Source organism: Ambystoma mexicanum, chromosome 2p (genome assembly GCF_040938575.1).
Source record: "Ambystoma mexicanum isolate Mex_15411 chromosome 2p, UKY_AmexF1_1, whole genome shotgun sequence".
In the NCBI taxonomy this organism is placed as follows: domain Eukaryota; kingdom Metazoa; phylum Chordata; class Amphibia; order Caudata; family Ambystomatidae; genus Ambystoma; species Ambystoma mexicanum.
In genome coordinates, this window is record NC_090923.1 from 146,781,944 (window position 1) to 146,805,573 (window position 23,630).

General features: G+C 46.1%; 1 protein-coding gene across 4 annotated transcripts in view; it reads right to left on the bottom strand.

The window, feature by feature from the left end:
• Positions 1 to 23,630, bottom strand: part of SLC41A3 (solute carrier family 41 member 3) — an 864,281-nt gene that overhangs the window by 542,072 nt on the left and 298,579 nt on the right. The gene's annotated exons all lie outside the window — the stretch shown is intronic.

Sequence of the window (23,630 nt, forward strand, 5' to 3'; positions counted from 1 at the left end):
TTACCTGGTAACATTTCGGTTACAATTACAAGTTAACTTGAATGGCTGGTGGCAATGAAACTACTTTTATGATGTTTAGTCATTATTACTCATAGGCTATCAAATCATCCGTGGTAATGCACAGTAGGGCCACCATTCTGCTAGAATGGTGGGCTACTTCTTTTTTTCACCATTTCTCATTTGCTTGTTCTTTCTTAGGTCTTCTTCTGCCATTCTAGATGGAAAGACCTCGGCTGAAGTTTTGTCTTTGGCAGGAATGCTTTGTATTCCCCACCAAGGCTCCAGAGTGTCTGAGAAGCCAGGAAGCAAGGGAGGAGTCCAAAGCTCTGCAGCCCTTTGTTTTGCCTGAAAGGAACCAGTTCCTACTGGGGGCCTTGCTGTCCTGATTGGACAGCCAGACCTCCCCTTTCTGTGAACTGCCAGGAGAGTTTGCAGATGTTGTGCTGTAGTTCCTGATAAATACTCCAATCCTAGAAGCTGCTGACAAGTCGACCACTGGAACCAAACTTGAAAGGAAGATGAAGAAACAACAGCTGTAACCATTTCCAGTGGTCAGAGAGCCTGCTGTGTACCGGAGCATGAAGTAACTCTTCTTTCCAAGCGACCTGGGGGTCCCGAATCTGATGACTCCTACCCACAGGCTGGGGAGATCCACTAGTCTTGAGAAGACCTGCAAAACAAGCCATTCCTCAGCGTGCTGTAACTTTGCTGGGCTGTAAAACACCAATACCAGGGCATCTTGAGCCGTGCAACGTCTTCCGTAGTCCAATTTTGTATGAAACTTTGGTGAGAGTGAGCAATGTATTGCATTGTTTGTATCCCTTTTCTCTATAGATCGGAGGGACCGGTTCCCATTACATTCTCTTGGCTTTTAGTAGTATTGGTGGCTATTCAAGCCTCTCAGTACAATGTTCGTATTGTTTGCTCTCTGATTCAATGGGGCTGTTTGCGTACAACATTCGATGTGGATTTCGTACATTTGTCAGTTTCTGTGGTCCTAGAAAGCCAGAGTCAGGTATCTTGCTCGCCTCGTAGCATCTCTTCCCTGTTGGTGCCTCTCGTGGCGGTAGAGACACTTGTCGGCGGGAGCTCGGGTTCTTGGGCTCCTCTTTTTTTCTCAGGTCTCAGCATTGGTTGCTGGGCTACAGGCCCACCACTGTTCTTCAGTGATCACGCAAACCGGGAAGATGCTTTTCTTTCTGTCCTCTGTCTCATCTTGACCACAGCCTCTTTTGCTCGGTTAAGACACCCGCCATCCAGCCTCCCGCTGGCAGATTACTCGATCTGCTCATCACATTTGGCTCTGCGGTTCGATGTAGCTCTGTCCAAGACGTAGGTGCTCTAGTGGCTCGCCTCTACATATCACTTGTTCTCCTCCCACCATGGGAGTTCCCTCTCCATTCACAAAACACTTGCATCTTATACACATCATTAGAATGAATGAAATGATATCCGTCTTTCATGCTTATGGCTCTCAGACGAGATTCACTATTGACTGAAGCCAATAGTGTCATAGGTGGATCTTTATGATTCGTAGTTTTAACAGTGAATGCAACAGTTTTTTCCAACATTCATATATGCAGAAAGGGTCATTTTGACTGGGAGTTCCATGTTGGAATGGGAGTCCTTGTCCCTAAGAGGGGAGTCACTGCCAGTGAGGTACCACTTGCCCAGACCTCTAGGGAGGGTCTTGCTTAGAGGACTCACCTCCCAAAGCTTCAAAAGGGTGGCTCCCTTGATATATGATATGATATATGAAATAGCATTTATAATGCGCCTGTACGGAAGTGTTTCTAGGTGCGACTACCCTCTAGGGAGAAGGGACAAATTGTCCAGATTCGTCACAGCTGCCACATGTAGTCACTACGGTGTGTGCATCAGGTTGGTAGGAAGATCCCAAAAGCTACTATTTTCCATTGATGCACCCAAAAAATAAGGGGGTGTTTTCCCAAGTCTCTCAAGTGTTAAAACCGTTATAAAAAGACACATTAAAGGTTTATACCTGGTTTTGCACCTGTTGTAACACTGAATATTTTGGCAGTCACAATTGAGACATGGAACAAAATGACAATTTCTGCATGCCCCATACTCTCCTACAGCCAAAACACTATGGAGCTCATTTTCAATGGTAGGTAACATTAATGGAAGGAGTAAAGCCATGAGGGAAGTTTTTATGCTTTCCAATAATGTTACCCCTCATTTTCGTTCATTTGTATGGCCAAGAGTAGGAGCAGAACGCAACTTGATTTTCAGCTGTTCCAACATTTGCTCTGTCATGGATTTTCATGCCAGCACAAATGCTGGAGATCCCTAACGGGTATGCCTCGTTATGCAGCAGCATAAAGCAGCCAGACCCCTAACGGATCCACTGTAAACTCGTGCCTGCCGTACTCGCATGGCACCAGCGTTTACAATTAGAATTAAACATATCAAGCAGGGATGAATTGCAATTGTGAACAATTTAGCCAAAAAGGGAAATTGACATTCTTCATCTTTCCACCGTCTCTGATGCCTTGGTAAGCAGCCCCTCTTCTGCCTCTTGGAAAACTTCAAAAACTCATGCTATAGACTAGGGAAGGATTTCGATGCTACAGGTTCTGCCTGGGTGTAAAATTACTTACTTGTAAATGAGTTAGTGTGGTAACTATATCTCTGCAATAGAAGAAGTTAGAAAGTGTCTAAACGTTTATACTTACCTTTAAGTTATTTTAATAGTTTCGAATTGTGGTACACACTTCTAGAAAGTAATAGAGTTGGTAATGTTTTATCATTTATAAAGTGAATGAGTGTAAAAGCCTTCCAATGGGATTTACCCACCTTGATTAGCTGTGTGCTCGTCTAAATGTGTGTCATTGGGATTTGGCTTTCCGTGATCTGCTTAAGTGCATTTCTAAAACAGTCTTGGAGTTAATACTTGTCTTTGGATTGCTTGTAGCCTCTCTTAACAGTATATGAGGTTCCTTACTTACCTTGAAATACAGTGTACGATTGGGTTATGCTTTCCCTGAACTGCTTTAGATCACTTCTAAAATAGTCATAAAGTTTGTACGTACCTTAGAACTGTATAATACCATTCTGAAAAGTATGACAATGCATTACTTACCGTAAAAGCATTTCTGATGGTTGTATCTGCTTAGATTCACATGCTGTGCATAGGTCCGACATCCAGTGGTCAGTGCTGAGTATTGCATTTTGTTTTTCGTAGTCGAAAAGGGGACGTCGACAAGGCGTGTCTGAAACACTATCCCTATAGTGACGTGCGTTGTACCCACAATCCCTCACGCGTCGAGGTCCCTCTGTTTGTATTTTTCTGCCCTGAGGGAGCCTTCTAGACGTGAGTGAGTACAGAAAAGAGAGATATAAAAGGAAGTCTATGTTCCTTCCATCCGAGCAGGGAGGAAGGGTGGGCGCATGTGAATCTAAGCAGATACAACCATCAGAAATGCTTTTACGGTAAGTAATGCATTGTCTTCTGATGTTTGTTAATCTGCTTAGAATCACATGCTGTGCATAGACTAGCGAACAGTACCCGGAGTTGGCGGTGGGTTATGAGAAGGAACAGTAGAGAAAAGATGTCTTAATACTGCCTGCCCCACCTGGGAGTCAGATCTCGAGTGTGCATCTAGACAGTAGTGTTTTGTAAAGGTGTGCACAGAACTCCAGGTAGCCGCTTTGCAGATGGACTCAAGGGGAACATTTGCAATGAATGCTATGGACGCCCCCGTGCCTCGAGTAGAGTGTGCTCTTGGCTTAAAGGGCAGTTCTCTCTTAGCAAGAGTATAGCAGAGAGTGATGCATTGAACAATCCATCTAGAAATAGTGGACTTTGAAACTGCATCCCCTTCTCTTCCTGCTGCCACCGAGACGAAGAACTGATTAGTCTTCCTCAGTGGTCTGGTTCTTTCCATGTAGAACATGACCACTCTGCGCACATCTAGTGTGTGCAGACTTTTTTCTCCCAAGTTGGAAGGATTTTGAAAGAACGTTGGTAGTTCTATAGACTGGTTTATGTGGAATTTCGATATGAATTTTGGAGCAAACCTTGGGTGCGTGCGTAGAACCACCTTATCTCTGTGAACTGTAACGAAGGGGTCTAGAACAGAAAGAGCCTGTAGTTCACTTACTCTCCTGATGGAGGTGATAGCTATTAGAAAAGCAGTCTTAAGAGTGAGGTCTTTAAGAGATGCTTTGTGCATGGGTTCAAATGGTGAGCCCATGAGTCTGGTAAGTACCACGTTAAGGTCCCATCCGGGAGCTGGGTCAGCTATCGGGGGGTGTATTCTCTTTACTCCCTCCATGAAGGCCTTTATAACAGGGATCTTCCACCACGACACTTTGAGTTGGGAAGTGGTGTATGCAGAAAATGCCGCTAGGTGGACTTTAATGGAATTGAACACTAGACATAAATCCAATAAATGGGTCAGGTATAGAACAATATGTGTGGGAGAGCAGTCAATCGGGTTGATGCTCTTTCCTCTGCACCAGATGACAAATCTCTTCCACTTGCTAGAATAGCAGTGGCGAGTGTTAGGTTTTCTGGCTTTCCTGAGGATGTCCATGCATCTCTGCGGGAGCTGTAGATGTCCAAATTCTATGATCTCAGGAGCCAGGCTGCTAAGTTCATGTTCTGGGGGCATGGATGCAGAGTCCTGCCCTTGTCTTGTGACAGCATGTTGTACGGGCAGGGGAGTTTCACTGGGGGAGATAGCGACATCTCCATCAAGTGAGCGAACCATGGCTGTCGGGCCCACATTGGGGCCACCAGTATCATGGTCACTTGTTCCTGGTGAATCTTGTGCACCACCTTGTTGAGAAGGGGAGTCGGGGGAAAAGCGTAAACAAATTTCCCTGACCATTGCATCGACATACCGTTCCCCTTGGATTGGTTCTGGGGGTACCTGGAGGTGTAACTTTGGCATTGTGAGTTCTCCAGGGTTGCGAACAGGTCTATTTCTGGGAATCCCCATTGTGTGAAGACGTCGAAGACGATGTCTTCGTGCAGTCGCCATTCGTACTCTTCGGGCAGGGGGAAATCTCTGCTGAGTTTGTCTGCCAGCAGATTGAGTTCCCCTGGTACATGTTGTGACAGTAGGAACATGGTTTGTTTGAGAGCCCACTTCCATATATTTTGGGCCAGTTTGGACAGTCCTGGAGAGTGGGTGCCCCCCTGCTTGTTGATGTAGTACATGGCTGTGGTGCTGTCTGTAAGGACCATCACTGTTTTGCCTTGTAGGTGTTCCTGGAAGGCTTTTAGCGCCTTGAACATAGCTAGTAGCTCCAGTAGATTTATGTGTTTGGATGCTACGTTCGGAGTCCACACTCCGTGAGCAGTCTGATGGGATAGGTGAGCCCCCCATCCTGTGAGGGATGCGCCTGTGGTTAGAGTGGCTTCCGCCGCGGGTGTGGCAGAGGGCTTCCCTCTTTCCAGGTTTTCCTTTGTCCACCACTGTAGCGAGAGAACCAAGGCCTGCGAGACCACCACTAGATCGTCCCATAGTCCGCTGGCCTGACACCACTGGCTGTTGAGCCACTCTTGCATTGGGCGCATGCGTAGGCGCGCGTGAGGTACCAAATAAATACACAACGCCATCATGCCTAGCAAGCGCATTGCTTTGCGTACCGTCACCTCTCGACCGGCCACATATTGAGGGATCTGAAACAGCATGTTTTGGACCCTCTCGTTGGAGGGGAAGACGAGGCCGTCCTTTGTTTGAATTAGAGCCCATAGGAATTGTTTGATCTGGCTGGGGTCTAGGCTGGACTTCTTTTCGTTGATGGAGAAGCCCAGCTGGAACAAAAGGTCTACAGTCTTTTGGGTATTGGAGAAGCATGTTTCGTAAGAATCCCCTGTTATGAGCCAGTCGTCGAGGTAAGGGTAAACTGGGATGGACAACCTGCGCAGGTGGGCCGCTGCCACTGCCAGTACTTTCGTGAATATCCTTGGTGTAGATGCTATGCCGAAGGGTAGCACTCTGAACTGGTAGTGGTTGCCCTCTATCATGAACCTGAGGTATTTTCTGTGCGCTGGCAACATTAAAATATGAAAGTATGCATCTTTCATGTCTAGTGTTGTCATGTAATCTCCTTGTGATAGCAGGTTGATCACTTCCTGTAAGGTCACCATACGAAACTTCTGGGGTTTGACAAACTTGTTCGCTGGGCGCAGATCTAATACAGGGCGCATGGTTAGATCCTTTTTGGGTTACTAGGAAGTACACTGAATAAATACCTTCCATTACCTGAGATAGAGGCACGACCTCTATGGCTCCGTTTTCCAGCAGTTGTTCTACTTCTTGGAGAAGGATGGCAAGGTGTTATGGTGTCATGCGTCGTCCCCTCGGGGGTCTGTATGTTGGGGAACCGTAAAATTTGATGCAGTATCCGTGGGCTACGGTGGAAAGTACCCAGCGGTCTGACGTTATTCCCTCCCATTCTGGAATAAAGGATGTTAGCCGGCCCCCGACCGGTGTTGCATGGGAGGGGACGCGAATCTTCGCGTCACTTGGTGTTTTGGGGGGCTTGGGAGCCTCTGGGGGTGGACCCCCGACCTCTCCCTTTGCCACGGCGCTGGCCTCTTTGGCTGTACTGCCCACTATTGGTCTGGTAATTGGTGGCAGGGTACTGTTGCTGCTGATTCTGCTGTTGGCGTTGGCCACGAAAAAAGCGTTTGTTGCCATAGCCGCGTCTGGTAGTGGGCTTAGAGATCTGGTCAAGAGTTTTGATAGTATCGGACTCTTTTTTAGCCATCTCCAGAGCCTCATCCACCGCTTTCCCGAAGAGGTTTGAGTCTTCAATAGGTTTATTTATTAAAGACGCCTGTGTCTCCGGTTTGAACCCTAAGTTACGCAGCCATACATGGCGTTTTAGGAGTATTCCCTGAACCAGGGAACGTCCCGCTGTCTCTGCAGCATCCAGAGAGTTCTTCACAATGCTCTGCTTGACCTGGGTTCCCTCGCCAATAGTTGATAGCAGGCGTGTCCGTAGTGGTTCTGGCGCTTCTTCGGCGTCTTTGCGCAGTTTGGCCCACTGCGCATCCGCGTAGCTAGCTAGCAAAGAATTGTTGTTCGCAATTCTTGCAGAAAAGGCAGCCGAGGATGTGACTCTCTTTCCAAGGGCATATAATCTCTTGCCCTCCTTGTCAGGTGGTGCCTCGCTGGTGGACAGCGGCACCCCTGCCCTCTTCCTTGTATTAGTTACTACAAGGGAGTCAGGAATAGAATATCCCCTGATGTACAGCGGGTCTGAGGGTGAAGGAGTGAAAAGTTTTTCAATTCTTGGATTAACTCCTCTGATTAGTGCGGGCGTGGATAGCGAAGGGATGATTCTTCTCTTCACTGAAGCGAAAAGGAGGGGAATGGTCTGGCTGACCGGGGGTTTCTCCTTAATTACTCTTTCCACAAAGTCTATTTCAGGAGAGATCTCCCCAGTGTCCAGTTCGAAATGTGCTGCTGCTCTGCGCAACAGGGCATTGAATGTGGGCTGATCATCTATGGGAGACGTGTTCCTAACAGGTGAATTGTCAGGAGAATTTAGGTTCAGGACATCAGTGTCCGAATATACTGATGGGGATTGCCAGGGATGTGAAGGCCCTTCTTCTGGATTTTCTCTGAAGCCTTCTCCTACCATGTCTGGGCTGTCTTCCAGACCTTCCTCCTGGTTCTGTCCCTCTTCATCGTCCACAAATTCATCCTCCTCCTCCAAGTATTGTTCCTCACCAGTGAGGTCATACACATTATGGAAATCTGAGGCTGTGTCCTGCTGGGGATTGAATAGTCTCGGATATTTGGCCCTGGGGTCCTCGTTCTGGGTCTTCATAAACCTCTCCATTCTCTCCATGCAGAGATGGAGCCTTTCCATGGTCTCATGGGGTACCCCTGAGCGGCCTAGCGGGGGAAAATTAGTGTCTTCCGCCTGAAAACGGCTCGACCTCTCCCATAACGTCGAGGAAAGTGTCCCGTTGCCTTCCGAAAAGCCTTCCGGTGTGCTGAGTGTCCCCCCGACTGAAGGGGGTAGTCCCTGTCTTTCTTCTGGCTTTTTCGGCGTGTCTCTCGACCTTTGCGTAGCGCTCGACGTGTCTTTCGGCGTACGCTTCTGGGCGTCGGCTACAACGATCCTCGCCAAGCTCTCTGCGACTCGTTTGTCAGAGGAGGGCTGTGGTTTCGACGTTACAGGTGTCGATCGTTCTACGGCGGCGTGCGCTTTCTGCTGGTGCGCGCCGGCCGATGGTTTGGGTTGGCGCACTTATTTGCCGAAAGCCCAGTCGCTGGTCGCGGCTGCGGTTGCGAGAGGGGCTTCGAACCTGAACGGTCCGAGGAGGCCGCCGGTGGAACCTGCGTCTCCTTGGGCGCTGATGCTTTCTTCGTCTTCGACGAAGAAGAACCGTGGGTTGTGTGCTTATGTGTGGTATCGTGTGCGTCAGTGTCGCCGGGGTGTTCATCCCCATAAGCAGTGCGTGAGCCGAGCCCTTCGGGGCCGGGGACAGACGACGAAGAGCGCGAGCGCTCTTTAGAGGGCTCTACGACTTCCGTAGTGGAGGTCGTGTTATCACGTTCCTCGTCACTGTCGGTGGTAGCAGCGGCGGGTGAGGAATCGGCCTTTGACATAGCGTAGGCCGCCCACCTCTTGACCCTACGGTCTTTTAGAGTCTTTGGCTTAAGAAGCCGACAAGCCGTGCAACCCTCCTCTTTGTGATCGAGGGGCAAGCAGCGGTTACACCGTGAATGCTTGTCCTTCCAAGTGAACTTGCCCTTGTAACGCGGGCAAAACCTAAAGGGTGTCCTCTCCATAGCCGAGGCAGTAAATCGTGATAACGACCCCAAGGGAAAGGAAGGGGAAAAGGAAAGGCATTCTCAGAAAGGAAACAGAGATGTCCCACGACCCCACTCTCCCTACTGTATTTGGCCTGCGAGGCCAGGCCACGTGTTCGGCAACGCCGAAGGATCTCCTCCGCTCGTCCCCTCCGTCGAAGATCTTGCTCGGCGGAGAAACAGCTTCACAACTGAGTCGAGGGAGGGTTCTATGTGTTATATATTAATAGGAAAACAACCAAAGGTCGAGGAGATGAAATCTGCAATGTCTCTCGAGGAGCTCCGCGTAAAGGCGACCAGTAGCTGGGCGGAAAAAAACAATCTGAGGGACCTCGACGCGTGAGGGATTGTGGGTACAACGCACGTCACTATAGGGATAGTGTTTCAGACACGCCTTGTCGACGTCCCCTTTTCGACTACGAAAAACAAAATGCAATACTCCGCAGTGATCACTGGATGTCGGACCTATGCACAGCATGTGATTCTAAGCAGATTAACAAACATCAGAAATTAGGTTACTTACTGACCTTGAATAGCGGCTGCCCTTATTAAACTGTAAGGTTGCTGAGTTAATTCAAATAAGTACTCTTACTTGCCAGACTGAAGTCACTGCGTGTGCGGTTAGAAGAGTACATGGTAAATTACTCACCTGTTGGGCTGTGCTTTCCCTGAATTGCTCCAAAGTACTACTAAAACAATTTCACTGTGTTCATACTCATCCTTGAGCAGCTTAAGGCCCCTCTAGGTAGTATACAAGTTTAGTTACTCCCTCTGAACTGTGTCCTAAAAATTAACATTGGTGTGTAACTGCATACATTCATAATAGAAGAAAGTTACCTATGTTGCAAGAGATACTTGCAACAGTGTTGGTCTAATTAAGTGTGCCTACAACTGAATAACAATGTATATTGGGCCCAATAGGGCCTACTACCCTTGAATTTCTTATTGTATTCTGAAAGTATACCTAACCTGGTTTTACTCCCCAAGAATAGCATAATGCTATTCTGAACCTGTTATAGGTTTGACTCACCTTAACTGCTTATTGTAATCTAAATAAGGTTATACTTTGGTTTGTATACCATAACTATTGAGTTGGTTTTTATAATTGTGTTTATATGATATGTGATAGTACTTCCCTTTCCCAAGTGGCCTACATGTATTTATAAAAATTTATTAGGGGCCTCATAAGAGTGTGGTGGCCCGGAAATAAGGGTGCCAGTAAGCTTACTGGCACTCCTATTTCCGGACCGCCACACTACAAGTCTGCCCGCAGGAGCTGTCGCGCCTGGCTGGTCTGACCCTGCCGGGTGCATCGTGCCCGGTAGGCAGAGTTTTCACGGAAGCACTGACACTGTTAGCAACAGTGCCGGTGCTATGGGACTCGTCGGGAATATGGACTTGCCAAATCCGGCACCTGACTTCCCGTTTCCCCGGGACTTGTAATGTCCCTGTGGCACTGGGATGTCAGGCGCCGGAAACAGCGTTTCGGGGTCGGCGGCAATCCGCTGGTGGCATCAGCGGATTACTGCCGACCTCATAATGAGGTTCACAGTGTTTCAGTGCTTCAGTGTTTCTTTGGACCATATGTATGCTACAATTTCCTTGTACCAAACTACAGCCCTCTCTCTCTCCTAAGATACGTCTGGCTGCTCTGTCTACGCTACCAAATGTTCTAAGGTGTTACAGCCTTATACTAAGCGTGGAGATGTGTACTGCTTCAGATACGGTTTTATGAAGCCCTTAGTTGGACTTTAGAAAAACTGCCCTAAAACCTAGTCCTCTCCCTGAATTGTTCTTGGTTTACAACATGAAGTGTACAAAATGCATACAAATCTAGGCTGACCCAATATTACAGGCATCATTTACATTTTGCAGTATAAATGCCTCCCACCATGTACTCAAGGTGGTAAACATTTAACATGTGGAATCTGTCAGCTCTTAACAGGTGCTAAATGCTGGCAGATTCCATAGCAGTCCTATGCATTAAGGCCAGTATCAAAATCATGCTGGCATTAATGCATGGGAGCTCATGTTGCTCCAGTTCATAATTTGACAGCAGGGACCTGGCACATTTGCACTCAGGCGTAGCCAGGGCCCTGCTGCCAAATGTTCGTCATTTGCAAGGGCAAATGTGAGTAAACGTGAGCAAATGTGAGTAAACCATGCCAGGCAGCATTTACTTTTGATTGTGATCGCTGCATGCCATGCTCGCATGGCAGGCAGCGCTCACGATTACATGTCAGGGGCATGGTTTAATTTCAATTGTGAACACTGCTTACCAAACGTGCATGGTAAACAGTGTTCACAATTACAATTCAACCCTGCTCGACATGTTTAGTTCTAATTGTAAACGCTGCTTGCCATGCGATCACGGCAGGCAACATTTACAATTGATGGTGTTTTGGCAGGAGGAGAATATGGGGCAGGCAGAAATTGTCACTTTTTCCATGCCCCAACTGCGCCAGCCAAAACATTCAGTGTTACAACAGGTGCAACTTATTTTTATACCGGTTTTAACACTTGAGAGACTTGGAAAAACACCCCCTTATTTTTTGGGTGCTTCAACGGAAAATAGTAGCTATTGGGATCTTCCTACCAACCTGATCCACTCACTGTAGTGACTACATTTGGCAGCTGTGGCAGCTGTGACGAATCTGGACAATTTGTCCCTTCTCCCCAGAGGGGAGGCACCACCTTTTAAGCTTTGGTAGGTAAGCCCGCTAAGCAAGTCTGGGCAAATGGCACCTCACTGGCAGTGACTCCCCTCTTAGGGACAAGGGGCCTCATTAGGACCCAGGCGGTAAGGGTTTTACGGCAGCGTAAACAGCGCCGACCCTTACCGCCTGATTCCGAGGTCCCTTAGCGCCATGGAGGATTTAACACCTGCTTTTAGCAGGTGTTAAAATCCATGGCGCTAAGGGACCTTGTTGTTAATTACGCCACCGTAATTTACGGTGGCGTAATTAACGCCTTCCCCACTCCCATTATGCCCTATGGGGCAAAAATGGGAATGGGGAAGGGTAAATGGGGATTGGGGAGTTACCGCCCCGCCAACCTCGGAATGGGGCGGTAAGTCCACCAACCACCATGGCGTAAACGTAGTTTACGCCATGGTGGTAAAGGTACGACCCAGGCGGTAACTTACCGCCTGGGTCGTAATGAGGCCCAAGGACTCTCATTCCAACATGAAACTCCCAGTCTAAACTACCCTTTCTGCATATATGGATTTGGAAAGAACTGTTGCTTTCACTGTTACAACTATGAATCACAAAGATCCTTCTTTGACACAATTGGCTTCTGGCAATGGTGAATCTCGCCTGAGTACCATAAGCATGAAAGACAGACATAATTTCATTCATTATAATGATGCGTATAAGATGCAAGTGTTTTGTGAATGGAGAGGGATCTCCCATGGTATGAGAAGAACAAGTGCTACGCAGAGGCGAGCCACTGGAGCACCTACGTCTTGGAGAGGCAGAGCTACATCGAGTCCCAGAGCCAACTGTAATGAGCAAACCGGGTACCCTGGAGCTGGAGGCTGTATGGCGGGTGTCTTAACCAGGCAAGAGGCTCTCGTCAAGGCGAGACAGAGAAAGGAAAGACAACCGTCTTCCTGGGTGGCATGACCACTGAAGAACAGTGGTAGGCCTGCAGCCCAGAAACCAATTCTGAGACCCGAGAGAAAAGAGGAGCCCAAGATCCTGAGCTCCCACCGACAACCGTCTGTCCCGCCACGAGAGGCACCAATAGGGAAAGAGACGCTACAAGGCGAGCAAGATAGCTGACTGTGGGTTTGTAGGAGCACAGAAACCGACATAGGAACGAAATCCAGAACAAATGTAGCAGGCCTACAGTCCCATTGAATCAGAGAGTAAACAACATTGTACTGAAAGGCTTGAATAGCCGCCAATACTACACAAAACCAAGAGAATGTAACAGGCACCTGCCCCTCTCTGATCTATAGAGAAAAGGGATACAAACAATGCAATACAAGGCTAGAATAGCTGACAAAGATTGCCAAGTTAAAAGAGTGAGACGGCTACACAGCCCTCACTGAACAGAAACTGTACATCAAAGTTGAAGTAAGCCCCAAGAGTGGCCTGGAAGCAGAGGTAGACATCCCATGTTGCGAAAGATTAAATGGAAGCAGAATACTCTACAACACGGACAGCATAGTGCATATACACAGGGAGCAGTGTTACTTGACTGGGCAAGAACCCTACGTTGAATCGTATACTGAGAGATAATACTTTTTACTACACAGCTAACAGAATTTTGGGAAATCCCAAACACTACAAAGGTGGGGAAGAAAGAAGTGTATATTCAAGTCGTCCTAGAGGGATTGGAACATTTACAATAAGAAACAGTTTCCTTAGCAGAGGCTAAGACAGTTGTAGATTTTGCAAAATGAATTGGTACTAAAAGAAATTTTAAAGATTGAGAACAAGTCAAATACAAATGGGCAGGCAGAAGTCCATAAGGTGGCAATAAGCCACGACACTGCGGGCCAATACCGCCCCAGGTAATGCCCCCCGGGCCATAGTTACAGGCTAATGAAACAGCCTCCCTTTTCTTTTGAGGAAGGCATTTTCTAAAATGGTAGGGCCAGTTAGCTACTTAGGATTAGGAAAAAAGACTTTGTATTTGGACTTGAATTACATTTGTTAGGTGGGAACTTCCCTCCTAGTGATAGAGTTTGCTAGGTATTTTTGGTTTTTATTTAAATAAAACTCTTGAATCATGACCACATGTAGTCCGAGCCCTTCTTCAAGTTCATCACACAGCCCTGCTGATGACGTCCCATGGGGTATGTCTCTGAAAAGCTACAACAGTGGCCTTGGCCCTTACTGCATGCGCATGCATACATTTAGGGGTAGACAGCTTCTATGAGGAGTAACATTAGTTAATAGCCGACCCAAGCAACTGAGCGATAGTGGCCTTCTATGCTTGACTGCCTGGGCTGTGTCCCCCAAAGGTGACAAAGTGGTTATCAGATTGTCTGAATTACTTGGTTCTGTGTCAGTAAAATGTGAGCACCCTATGGACATGTAAAGAGCGAAGGACAGAGTCTGCAGATGACTGTGGTTCCAGAAAAAGCAATGGTAGGATAACCTCCTCATTTATATGGAAGGAGGAAACTACTTTGTGCAAGAATGCCAAATGCGTGTGCAGCACATCCTTGCTTTGTGAAAACATATTTAAGGTCCTGAAGCCAAGAAGGCCTGTATCTCACTCACTCTCCTTGCGGAAGTGACTAGCAACCAACAGGGCCTCTGAATAGGTGGTTGCAACCGAAGAGGGCCTTCTAGATATCTTTGTACGACTGGATTTGCAGTGGAGAAGGTAGGCTTGCTCATGTTCCGGTAAGCGCCAAAGGCCGCTAGATAAGTGCGATATGAGTCGACTGAGTCGCCCAAAGGTACCAAGGACAGCACATCATCCAAGTCGCTGGTGAGAGGTTTGACTCTTTTTCCCAAGGCTCAATGACAGAACCTGCTTAATTTATTCTTGTATTGCGATCATGTCAATTACTTCATTGCCACCCGAATTACCTTCATGTTCTCTGTGGACAACCCTAAATTACTGCTAAACTGAGCAATTGAGGGCATTGAGTAAGGATCTTGCCTTGTTCTTGGACAAGGAGGTCATGCCATGCCATGGTTGAAGAAGAATCAGACCAGTTCGGAGTACCCTAAGCGGGCTGGCCACTGTTGCACTATTAGTAAAGTTTTGCACTCAACGGTTCCTCTCAGTTTGGCTAACACCCTGGGAATCATAGAAATTGGCAGAAAGTTATAAAGGAATTTCCCCGCCCAGGATATGTTCATCACGTCTCCCAGAGATCCTGCACCCATACTGCCCGAGAGGTGTATCAGAGACCCTTTTTGTTCTCGAGTGTAACAAACAGATCATCTCGGGAGACCCTAATCCAAGAAGATATGGCATAGCGCCAAGGGATTGATCTCCCACTCGTTGTTGGAATTTTTTAATCGGCTGAGACTATCCGCTTACTTGTTCAGAACCCCGAACAGACGGACTGCCCTGAACACAATGTCATGAGCCAGGGCCCATTCCAAGATGGAGACGGACAGCTGACATAGACGTGGTGACCTTGTTTCCCATGCTTGTTTATATAGAACATAGCAGTTGAGCAGTCCGTTTGTACAAGGACCGACTTCTAGCAGATGTTCGGAAAGAATGCTCACAGCGCATAGAAAATGGTTCATAGTTCCAATGCATTTATGTGTTGTGTCTTCTGCTTGGACCACACAGTCCCTGGGCTTTGAGGTCCCCAAGTTAACTCCTCACCTGCTGAAGGACGAGTATGTTGTGATGACTGTATCGGTCAGTGGTTCCTTGAAGGCAACCCTCTGCAAAAGATTTTTCTGGTCAAACCACCACAGTAGATCCTGACCCAGAGAGGCTGGTATGGAAAAGCACTGTGACTTTTTGCCTGTGGTCTGTGTCTATGAGCCGCTCATGTGGCGTTGCAGGGGCTTCATCTTCAACCTTGTGTGCAGAACATAGAGGACGCAAGCTACCATGAGTCCCAATAAACACTGGTAAAACCATGCTTTAATCACTGTCCAGGAACAAAAATGCATGACTGTCAAGTAAATATTGAAGATGCGCTAGTAGCGAAGGAACAATCTTACCCAGCCTCAAATCCCACACAAACCCCAGTAATGTGAGCCTCTGGGCTGGAGTAAGCAAGGTCTTGGCAAAGTTCACTGAAATCCACAGATTGAACAGGGTACTCAGCAGGATGTTGGTCACTTCCGAAGACTCCTGGCTGGGTGAAGCCTGACCAGGCAGTCGTCCAGGTAGGGGTACACATGGATTTCCCTGATCCATAACAAGCTGGCCACAGCACCCATCACCTTGGTGAATAAACTCAGTACTGTATTGAGCCAAAACGAAAGGGCCCGATATTGTTAGTGGTGCCTGCCAATCGAAAACCTGAGGAACTTCTGGTGTGGGTCTCTTATCAGTAGATGGAGATAGGCATCCTTTAGGTGCACCGTTCAAAACCAATCGTTGCTCTGGACTGAGCCAAGAATCTGAGAGGTGTTATCATCTTGAACGCCTTATTGGGGTGATGGAGGTTGAAGGAGAGGTACAGGATTGCCCACAGTGCAGACTGGTTCTTCTTGGGGATGGAGGTTTTATCCCTATCTAGCTCCTCATCTGTGGAGGAGTGGTGAAGGTCCATCAAAACGGAGATTGAGGATACGATCCTGTACCTCCTGCGTACATTTGGTATCGGGCATCCAAGTAACTCTCTGCATGTCTGCACCCATCACTATTCCACGACTAGCCGTGTCAATATGGTGTATGGTATGGTATGGTAATGTTTATTTGTACAGTGCCTATACACAAGACAAGCATTTCAAAGCGCTCCGAGAGGGGGGCAAGGGGAGAAAAACAACAGTCATTCAGAGCCCTTGAATTTGTGAATGATAAGAAGTCTGCCTGGGCTGAGTAAGTGTATAAATACAATTAAAAGTGTAGATAATGGCAAATAAATCTGACAGCGATTCTGCAGTTTTTCCAAAAGCATATAGGTGCAACCATGCAGGAGGGGAGACAGGGAAGAAATGGTTGACATTTTTCATTCCTTCATAACAGAATTAACCTAGGAATTTCTTCAGGGACATCAAATGCGAGCTGTGCAAAGTTTCCCACCGACCGGAGCGTTATACGTCAGATCGCAGAGACCAGCTGTTATGAATTCACTTCTCTACCATAGAAACGAGCGGCTTTATCTAGTGCAAGCCATAATAGCTGTTCCATACTGGAGCGTAAGATTCTGAAGAGTATAAAAAATAATATATTTACTGTGTATAAAAACTAATATATAATAAATAATGATTTGTTGAACAATAGTATATCACATTCTATATAACTATTTGCACTAACAGCGGAGGAAGTTATAATTCATTACCAAAGATTACAAGTTGTTTCCTATCCTGAGAAAGCTAGAACTGACAAGACAGGAGGGAGCAAGGACCTGTGCTGCTAAACTGTTCACACACATCTCTCTTGAAGACAGAGCCTGTGAAGAAGCATTCCATTCTTCTATGATAAGAAACATTGTGAGGTTCAGGGATTACTGAACAGAAGATAAAAAGGTATACTGGCAAGAGCGGCACACTATTAAGTAAACAGGTAAATTCTTTTGTGTGTGCATCTTCTGTGTTGCTAAAAGCAAAGATAAAGATTTGTAAATTCACTTGTTGCAAGTTCAGGCTAGTTGCAAATCAACAATGTTTTGCTGCATTTGACCACCATTCAGCGCCCACCTTTCTCATCCCATTTGAGATCTATTTCAAGTTTGTAAAGTAACTCAATGGGTTAGTGTGCCTACTCCCTAGATCTCAATGTAATCGGCAGGTGATCCTCGCCCCTGTCTTTTGTTATTCCAAGTGTAAAACATATGCTCCATTTGTGTTGGGCAATAATACCCTCTGCTATTTAAAGGAAAAAGAAAAATGTTTGTGATGTGTGCGACATAAATGGTATTTTATATGATGTCATATGGTTTACAATAGCTTTTTCTAAACTATCTAGTACATCTCTAATTGTATAATTGCAGTTTGTAACAGACCTCTGTAGAATGTGAAATGGTTAAATCCTGTCTTAGTTAACTGTTTCACGGACTTCGATTCAGATAAGCTGCTTATTGGAATTTGGGGTACAATCAAAGGCCCCAAAATGAACGTTTCAGTTCACATGAAAAGCAGGATTTTTCAACACTGACACAAAAAAATGGATTTGCATTTTTTGTGGTTGCAAATGAAAACTGAAGGGCCATGTGAACAGGCCTATCTGTCATTACCCAAGGAAAAGCAGCTATTTAATTTACAAAGGAAGGGGAATTCAAAGGTCGCTTTCACATGAAAAACAGGATTTGTAAACACTGACACAAAAACGGCTTTTCATGTGTTTGCAATCTAAATGTGAAAAAATGTACCCCTGCCAACATAAAAATGTCATGGAAAATGGTGTGTGTTGACAAAAAGCAATGTATATTATTTTACACATGTAAAATACCAGCAGACATTTGAAAAGAAAACCCACTTTGTTTTCATGGAAACGTTTCTGTGGGCTAGAGGCAACCCCGTTTGCTTGCTGTAGGTTACATGTCATAAAGAACTCCCCCATTGGATGGCTGGTTATTACTCCATGCCCCAGATATTTTACAACTGAAATAAAATGCAGTCTCTGGAAGGTGTGGAAACCAATTGTCCTTTAGACTTGCTGTCTCTGCAGGGTGACAGGACGATTTTCCCTTGGCTGGGGCATGACCAGAATGTAGACAGGAGGTGTGAAGACAATACAATTAAGGGAGGATGAAACTCCAACTTCAAAGAGCAAACTACCAACTTCAAAGAGACTCATAAAACTCTGGTCTCAGGTTGGCCCAGAGAGAGACACATGGCTGGATGAATCAGAATTGCCATTTGCTGAATATACAGACTTACAATTAATTTAAAGGACTATTATAACTTTGGCCTTTTTTCCCAATAACCATTAGTCAGATTTTGTTTTATTTATGTGTCAATTTTTATGTAATTTCTAGGTGATTGAGGTGATATAAAATTCATCCACCTATGACTCAGGGAACTGTGATGACCATCTGTGGGTTTCTGGCTGATCTGAACATTTTCAAATATGAGATTTGGTGCACGAGTGAAGGGTAATATTAGAAATATGGGGAATACATTACATGTTCCGAACTATTACATTTTTGGTAAAAATTGCGGTAAATTGCCACACAGCCGTGCAACATGATACTGACCTGGCTGTCATCTTATTTAATTCCCCATGATTGATATGATATGATATGGCATTTATAACGTGTCTAAGCAGAAGTGTTTCAAGGCACGACAAACTGAATATGAAAATCTATATATTGTGGCAGTTGCGAGTAAAATTATGAAGTTTTGCCACATCACTAGATTCTGGCCAAAATTTGACATGAGAACAAATGGGGATTGGAAATGGAGCTGCCATATGTCTGCTCCAGACTCTTAAACCAATCCGTAAAGAAGGGCTGGATTTAGGAGGAGAGAGAAGGGTAACTGTCCAATCCTATTTGCGAAACCTCTTGCAGGGTACTCCCCTCTTGCAGGGTACTCCCCTTAGATTGTAAACTTGATGGTGTCATTGCTGCTATATAAGAGGGAATGCACTAAAAGGAAGGTACAGAGCAGTTGAAAGGTAGTATCGAAGAGAGCTGATGGAAAATACAATCTGACAGCTACAAGGAAACACAAGAGGAGATTGCTGAGAGTGCATCTGGGTGGAGCTGTCTATTTCTAGGAAAGGCTAAACGCTGACGGTGTCCTATGGTAGAGAGCTGGAGGCTATTCTTGACAGTGGAATGATCAGACCCCTGCTGTATCTTTCCAGGGTGTCCTGACATGCAGCTGGCATTCCTGAACTTTAAATAGAGGCTTTCTATGTTTGTAGAACGGAGCCCTGAGAAACCAAAAGGTGGGGGAGCCTGCTTGTCTTAAATCCTTTTCCTTTATAGTGGGTGGCTGGGGGCAGAAACTGTGTAGATCCTTGGCCTACTTAACTAAAAACATTCATTTAATTCCCCAGTTGGTGGAACACTACAGGGTGATTTTTGCTACAATTCAAAATTAACAAAGCACACTTCCCAGTGTGCACTGAAAAACTATAGCCTAAAATTTAATTAGGTAAACCTTTTTGTCCAGTTGACCCCGACTTCTTTAAGAGGGGTGTCTTTCTTCTTAGATCAGTCCAATCTTTTTGTCCAACTTTCCCATAACACCAGCCTTTAAGTGGAGGGTGGTGGAAAATGCAAAATTCCCAGATTATTCCAATTCCAATTACAATTTTTCTGTCAGATTCCCTAACTCAGACCATAGTAGCAAACCGCTAAATCACCCTGTGTTTTTTTAAAGCGGAAGTTCTGGGTGAAATAATAATAGCCACATGTATTCGCACACATTTGTAAAAATAAACTGCTAGTTTTTTAAGCACACAGGAAAATCGAAATTGCATAACGTTACATTTATCAATGTGTTCACTGACCAGCACTAATTATTTCTTGAAGTGTAATTTGGAGAAAGTAGAAAAATGTGATTTGTGTCATTTTCAACTCATGTTCGTGATTTATTTATATTGAGAGAAGTTCATCAAGTTGTGCCACGGATAAAGTGGTGTTTGACATTTCAGTGCGAGTTTTGTAGCATTTAATCAGAATAAACATAAACATATTTTCTGTACAGCGGCCTGGTTCTTGGCTCATTGGTAGCTCAGGGGGAGGAATTCAAGGGGTATTATAAATTGGAGAAAGGGCGGAATAAAATAATCTGTTAAACAGTTTGTTGCATACACCTTGAGTTGGGAGGGAAGAAACTCCCCGTGCTGAGGGTAGTCTCTCAATAAACCGTTACACATTGGGGTCTTGTGGCCGAGATTTAGCTGGCTATTTCCGACTCATGGCAAAGTGCATTGGGAAAAACTGTACATTTTGATGCAATTGCATTAAGGTGGAGGGAAAATCCCCTTTCTTTTGTTAAAGTGCCGCGATGACTTGACCCCTAAGTTCCAGGGAGGTGTATAGGTGAAAAATTAAGATTGTGTAAGAATTGATTTGTGTGAGGAAATCAAGCAGGAACAGGATGATTTTTGCCCCTGCATAAAGAAAGTTTTATTAAGGTGCAAAAAGCCATTGTGAAAATGAGTACTGTATAAATTGGTGAAGCCAGGGAGCATCTCCTAGCTAAATTATTTCTTAAAGGAGAATGGGTTGAGGGCGATGCTGGAAACTGCCAAACCAGAATTGCGTGGGAGGTTACCTCAGTAAGCAATGATATTTGGCCTGAAGGTGGAATGGTACACCAGGCGCTTGAGGCATTCTATATGACCACAACTGCTCGTGATTAACAAATACAAATGGCTCAGCTAAATGCTCAGTTATGTTTTCATTTGCTGTTAGTGAACGAGTGTTGGCAGAATAGTGAGGCTAGAATGACAAATCAGGCTGGTGACTTGTCACAGGCCCAGGATCTCATTGAACAACTTACAAATGAGTTAGGAACTCAGCAGCAAGAGAGTGCAGAGTGTGAAACACAGTTTTCTGCACTGCAAAATGCACATAAGGATTATGTGGAAAATGAACAAAGTTACTCACCGTAGTGACTACCTTACTCCTAGTGAATAGTCTCCTTTGCTCCATACTTGTGGGACATTCCGTCCTTCGGGACGGGACCGGAGCACTTTTGATAAAAAGCATGAAAATTGAAAAATGTTTTTCCTTCTTCTCTTTTTAAGTGGGCTACCGCACAAGGCCGTAACCCCGCCCTCCTGAGCTCTGCCCCACGCGTCGTCCTTCAGTCCGTTTCTATCGCCAGGTCTGTGACCATTTAAGCAATAATAAAGGATACTTATTAGAGGGGACTGCGGGTGGGCGTATGGAGGAAAGGGGACTATGGGCTAGGAGTAAGGTAGTCACTACGGTGAGTAACTTTGTTATACTACTACGTACCGTCCCCTTTCCTCCATACTTGTCAGAGATTCCAAAGCACCCCTCAAAGGTAATATGGGGGAATGGAACTTCCTTACTGAAAAAGGTTTTTAAGAACAGCCTAGCCGAATTGAGCATCAGCCCTGGAGCTCAGGTCCAAGCAGTAATGTTTACGAAAAGCTGATGGGGAAGCCCACGTAGCCGCTTTGGCAATGGTTTCTCAGGGAACATCATTTTGGAAGGCAACAGCAGCCGCTTTGACAAGTACAAGATGGGCATGAATGCCCTTCGGATGTTAAAGGCCTTGAATGGTATACGCCTCTGAGATACAGGAGGCAATCCATCGGGAGATAGTAGCTTTTGAAGCGGCTTTCCCTTTTGGGTCTCCGAACGTGACAAAGAGTTGGGAGGAGCCCTTGAGTTCAGTTGTTCTGTCTAGATAGAATTTCAGGGCTCGTCTGACTTCTAAATTGTGTAATACTCTCTCGCCGTCTGAGACCGGGTCCGGCAAAAAGACAGTTAAGGAGATCGATTGATTCAAATGAAAATCAGTCACTACTTTAGGAAGGAAAGAAGGATGAGTGCGCAGCACAACCTTATCCTTATGGAAGGTAAGTAAAGGGTGCTCCACGGACAAGTCTTGAAGCTTGCTTACTCGACCTTGCGGAAGTCATTGCAATCAAAAAGGTAATCTTCCAAGAAAGGTACTTTAGATCCGTCGTAGCCATGGGTTCAAATGGCTTATGGCATAAGGCGGTCAGGACCACATTTAAATCCCACTTTGGATGAGGATTGCGTACAGGTGGAAAAAGATGCACTAAACCTGCAAAATGCTTAATTACTGGATTTGTCAAAGAAAAGGAACTTGTGTCAGTGGACAGGTAGGCGGCAATAGCCGACAAGTAAGTCCTGCAAGACAAGACATGAATGCCTGGAGAAGCCAGATGAGAAATGAACGAAAGGACAGTGTTAATCGTAGCATGTCTGGGGTCATGTTTTTTAGCTAAACACCAGTGACAAAACCGGAGCCATTTGCTCCTATACTGAGACCTCATATAAGGCTTCCTGGCCGCTTGACAATGTGCATATTGTCCTCAGACAGGTTAAACTGCGCTAGGGATTTGAATTCAGGCGCCAAGCTGAATGATTGCCGGGAGGGGTGCCACATCTGCTGATCGCACTGGTGAAGCAGGTTAGGAATCAACGGCAGTCTGATCGGAGGACAAATCGACAGATGCTGAAGTTCCGTAAACCAGAATCTGGCTGGCCACCAAGGAGCTATGAACAGGAGAGTGCAATTCGATGCATTCCTGATCTTGCAGAGTGACTGAAGAATCAGAGGAAGAGGCGAGAAGGCATATGCCTTCATGTTGTGCCACGGAATCTCGAGCGCATCCACTAGAGAGGAGGCCCCCGACACTGTTCTTGGATGCATATAGAGGAAGTTTCCTGCTTGTGGCAGTCGCAAAAAGGTCCACTTCTGGAGTGCCCCATTGGCGGAAAACGTTGGCGAGGACTTCCATGTTCAGTTCCCACTCGTAGCTGACCGCTGTCTGCCGGCTGAGTGAGTCTGCAGTCACATTGAGTTTCCCCGGAATGTGTACCGCCAGCAGCCAAATGCTGTGCCGGAATCGCCCATTCCCAAACCTGAATGGCAAGGTCCGCAAGAGCTGGTGACTTGGTACCACCCTGCTTGTTGATATAAAACATTGATACCAAGTTGTCTGTATGGAAGCGGATCACCGGGTTCATGATGGATGGTTGGAAAGCTTTCAGCGCCAGAAAACAGCCAGGAGTTCCAAATAATTTATATGAAACTGCCTGTCCTGTGGCGTCTATAGATGATGGACCTGAAGATTATCCAGAGTTGCTCCCCACCCCAAAAGTGAGGAGTCCATGGTAATCAACACTTGTGGGCAGGCCTCCTGAAAGGAAACCATCACTGTAAAATTGTTGGTTGAGGACCACCATAGAAGGTCTGCCATCATGCAGGATGGAAATGGAATCATCATGTAATCCGATTCCGAAGCCTGACCCCAAGACCTCTGAAGAACTAACTTTGTACGCCTCATTTTGAGACGCGCAAGAGGAAGAGCAAGCATGCACGAGGCCATGAGGTCCAGAAGTCTCTGGAACCACCAAGCCATCATGTGCTCTGACTGGATGAAGAGTTGACACATAGTGAACAGATCCGTAATCCTGTCCGCCGTCAAATACACCCTGGAGTCGATCGTGTTCCAACGGAAACCCAGGAAGATCAGGTCTTGGGAGACCGTCATGGAAGATTTCCGCCAATTCAGCGACAGCCCAAGATGGAA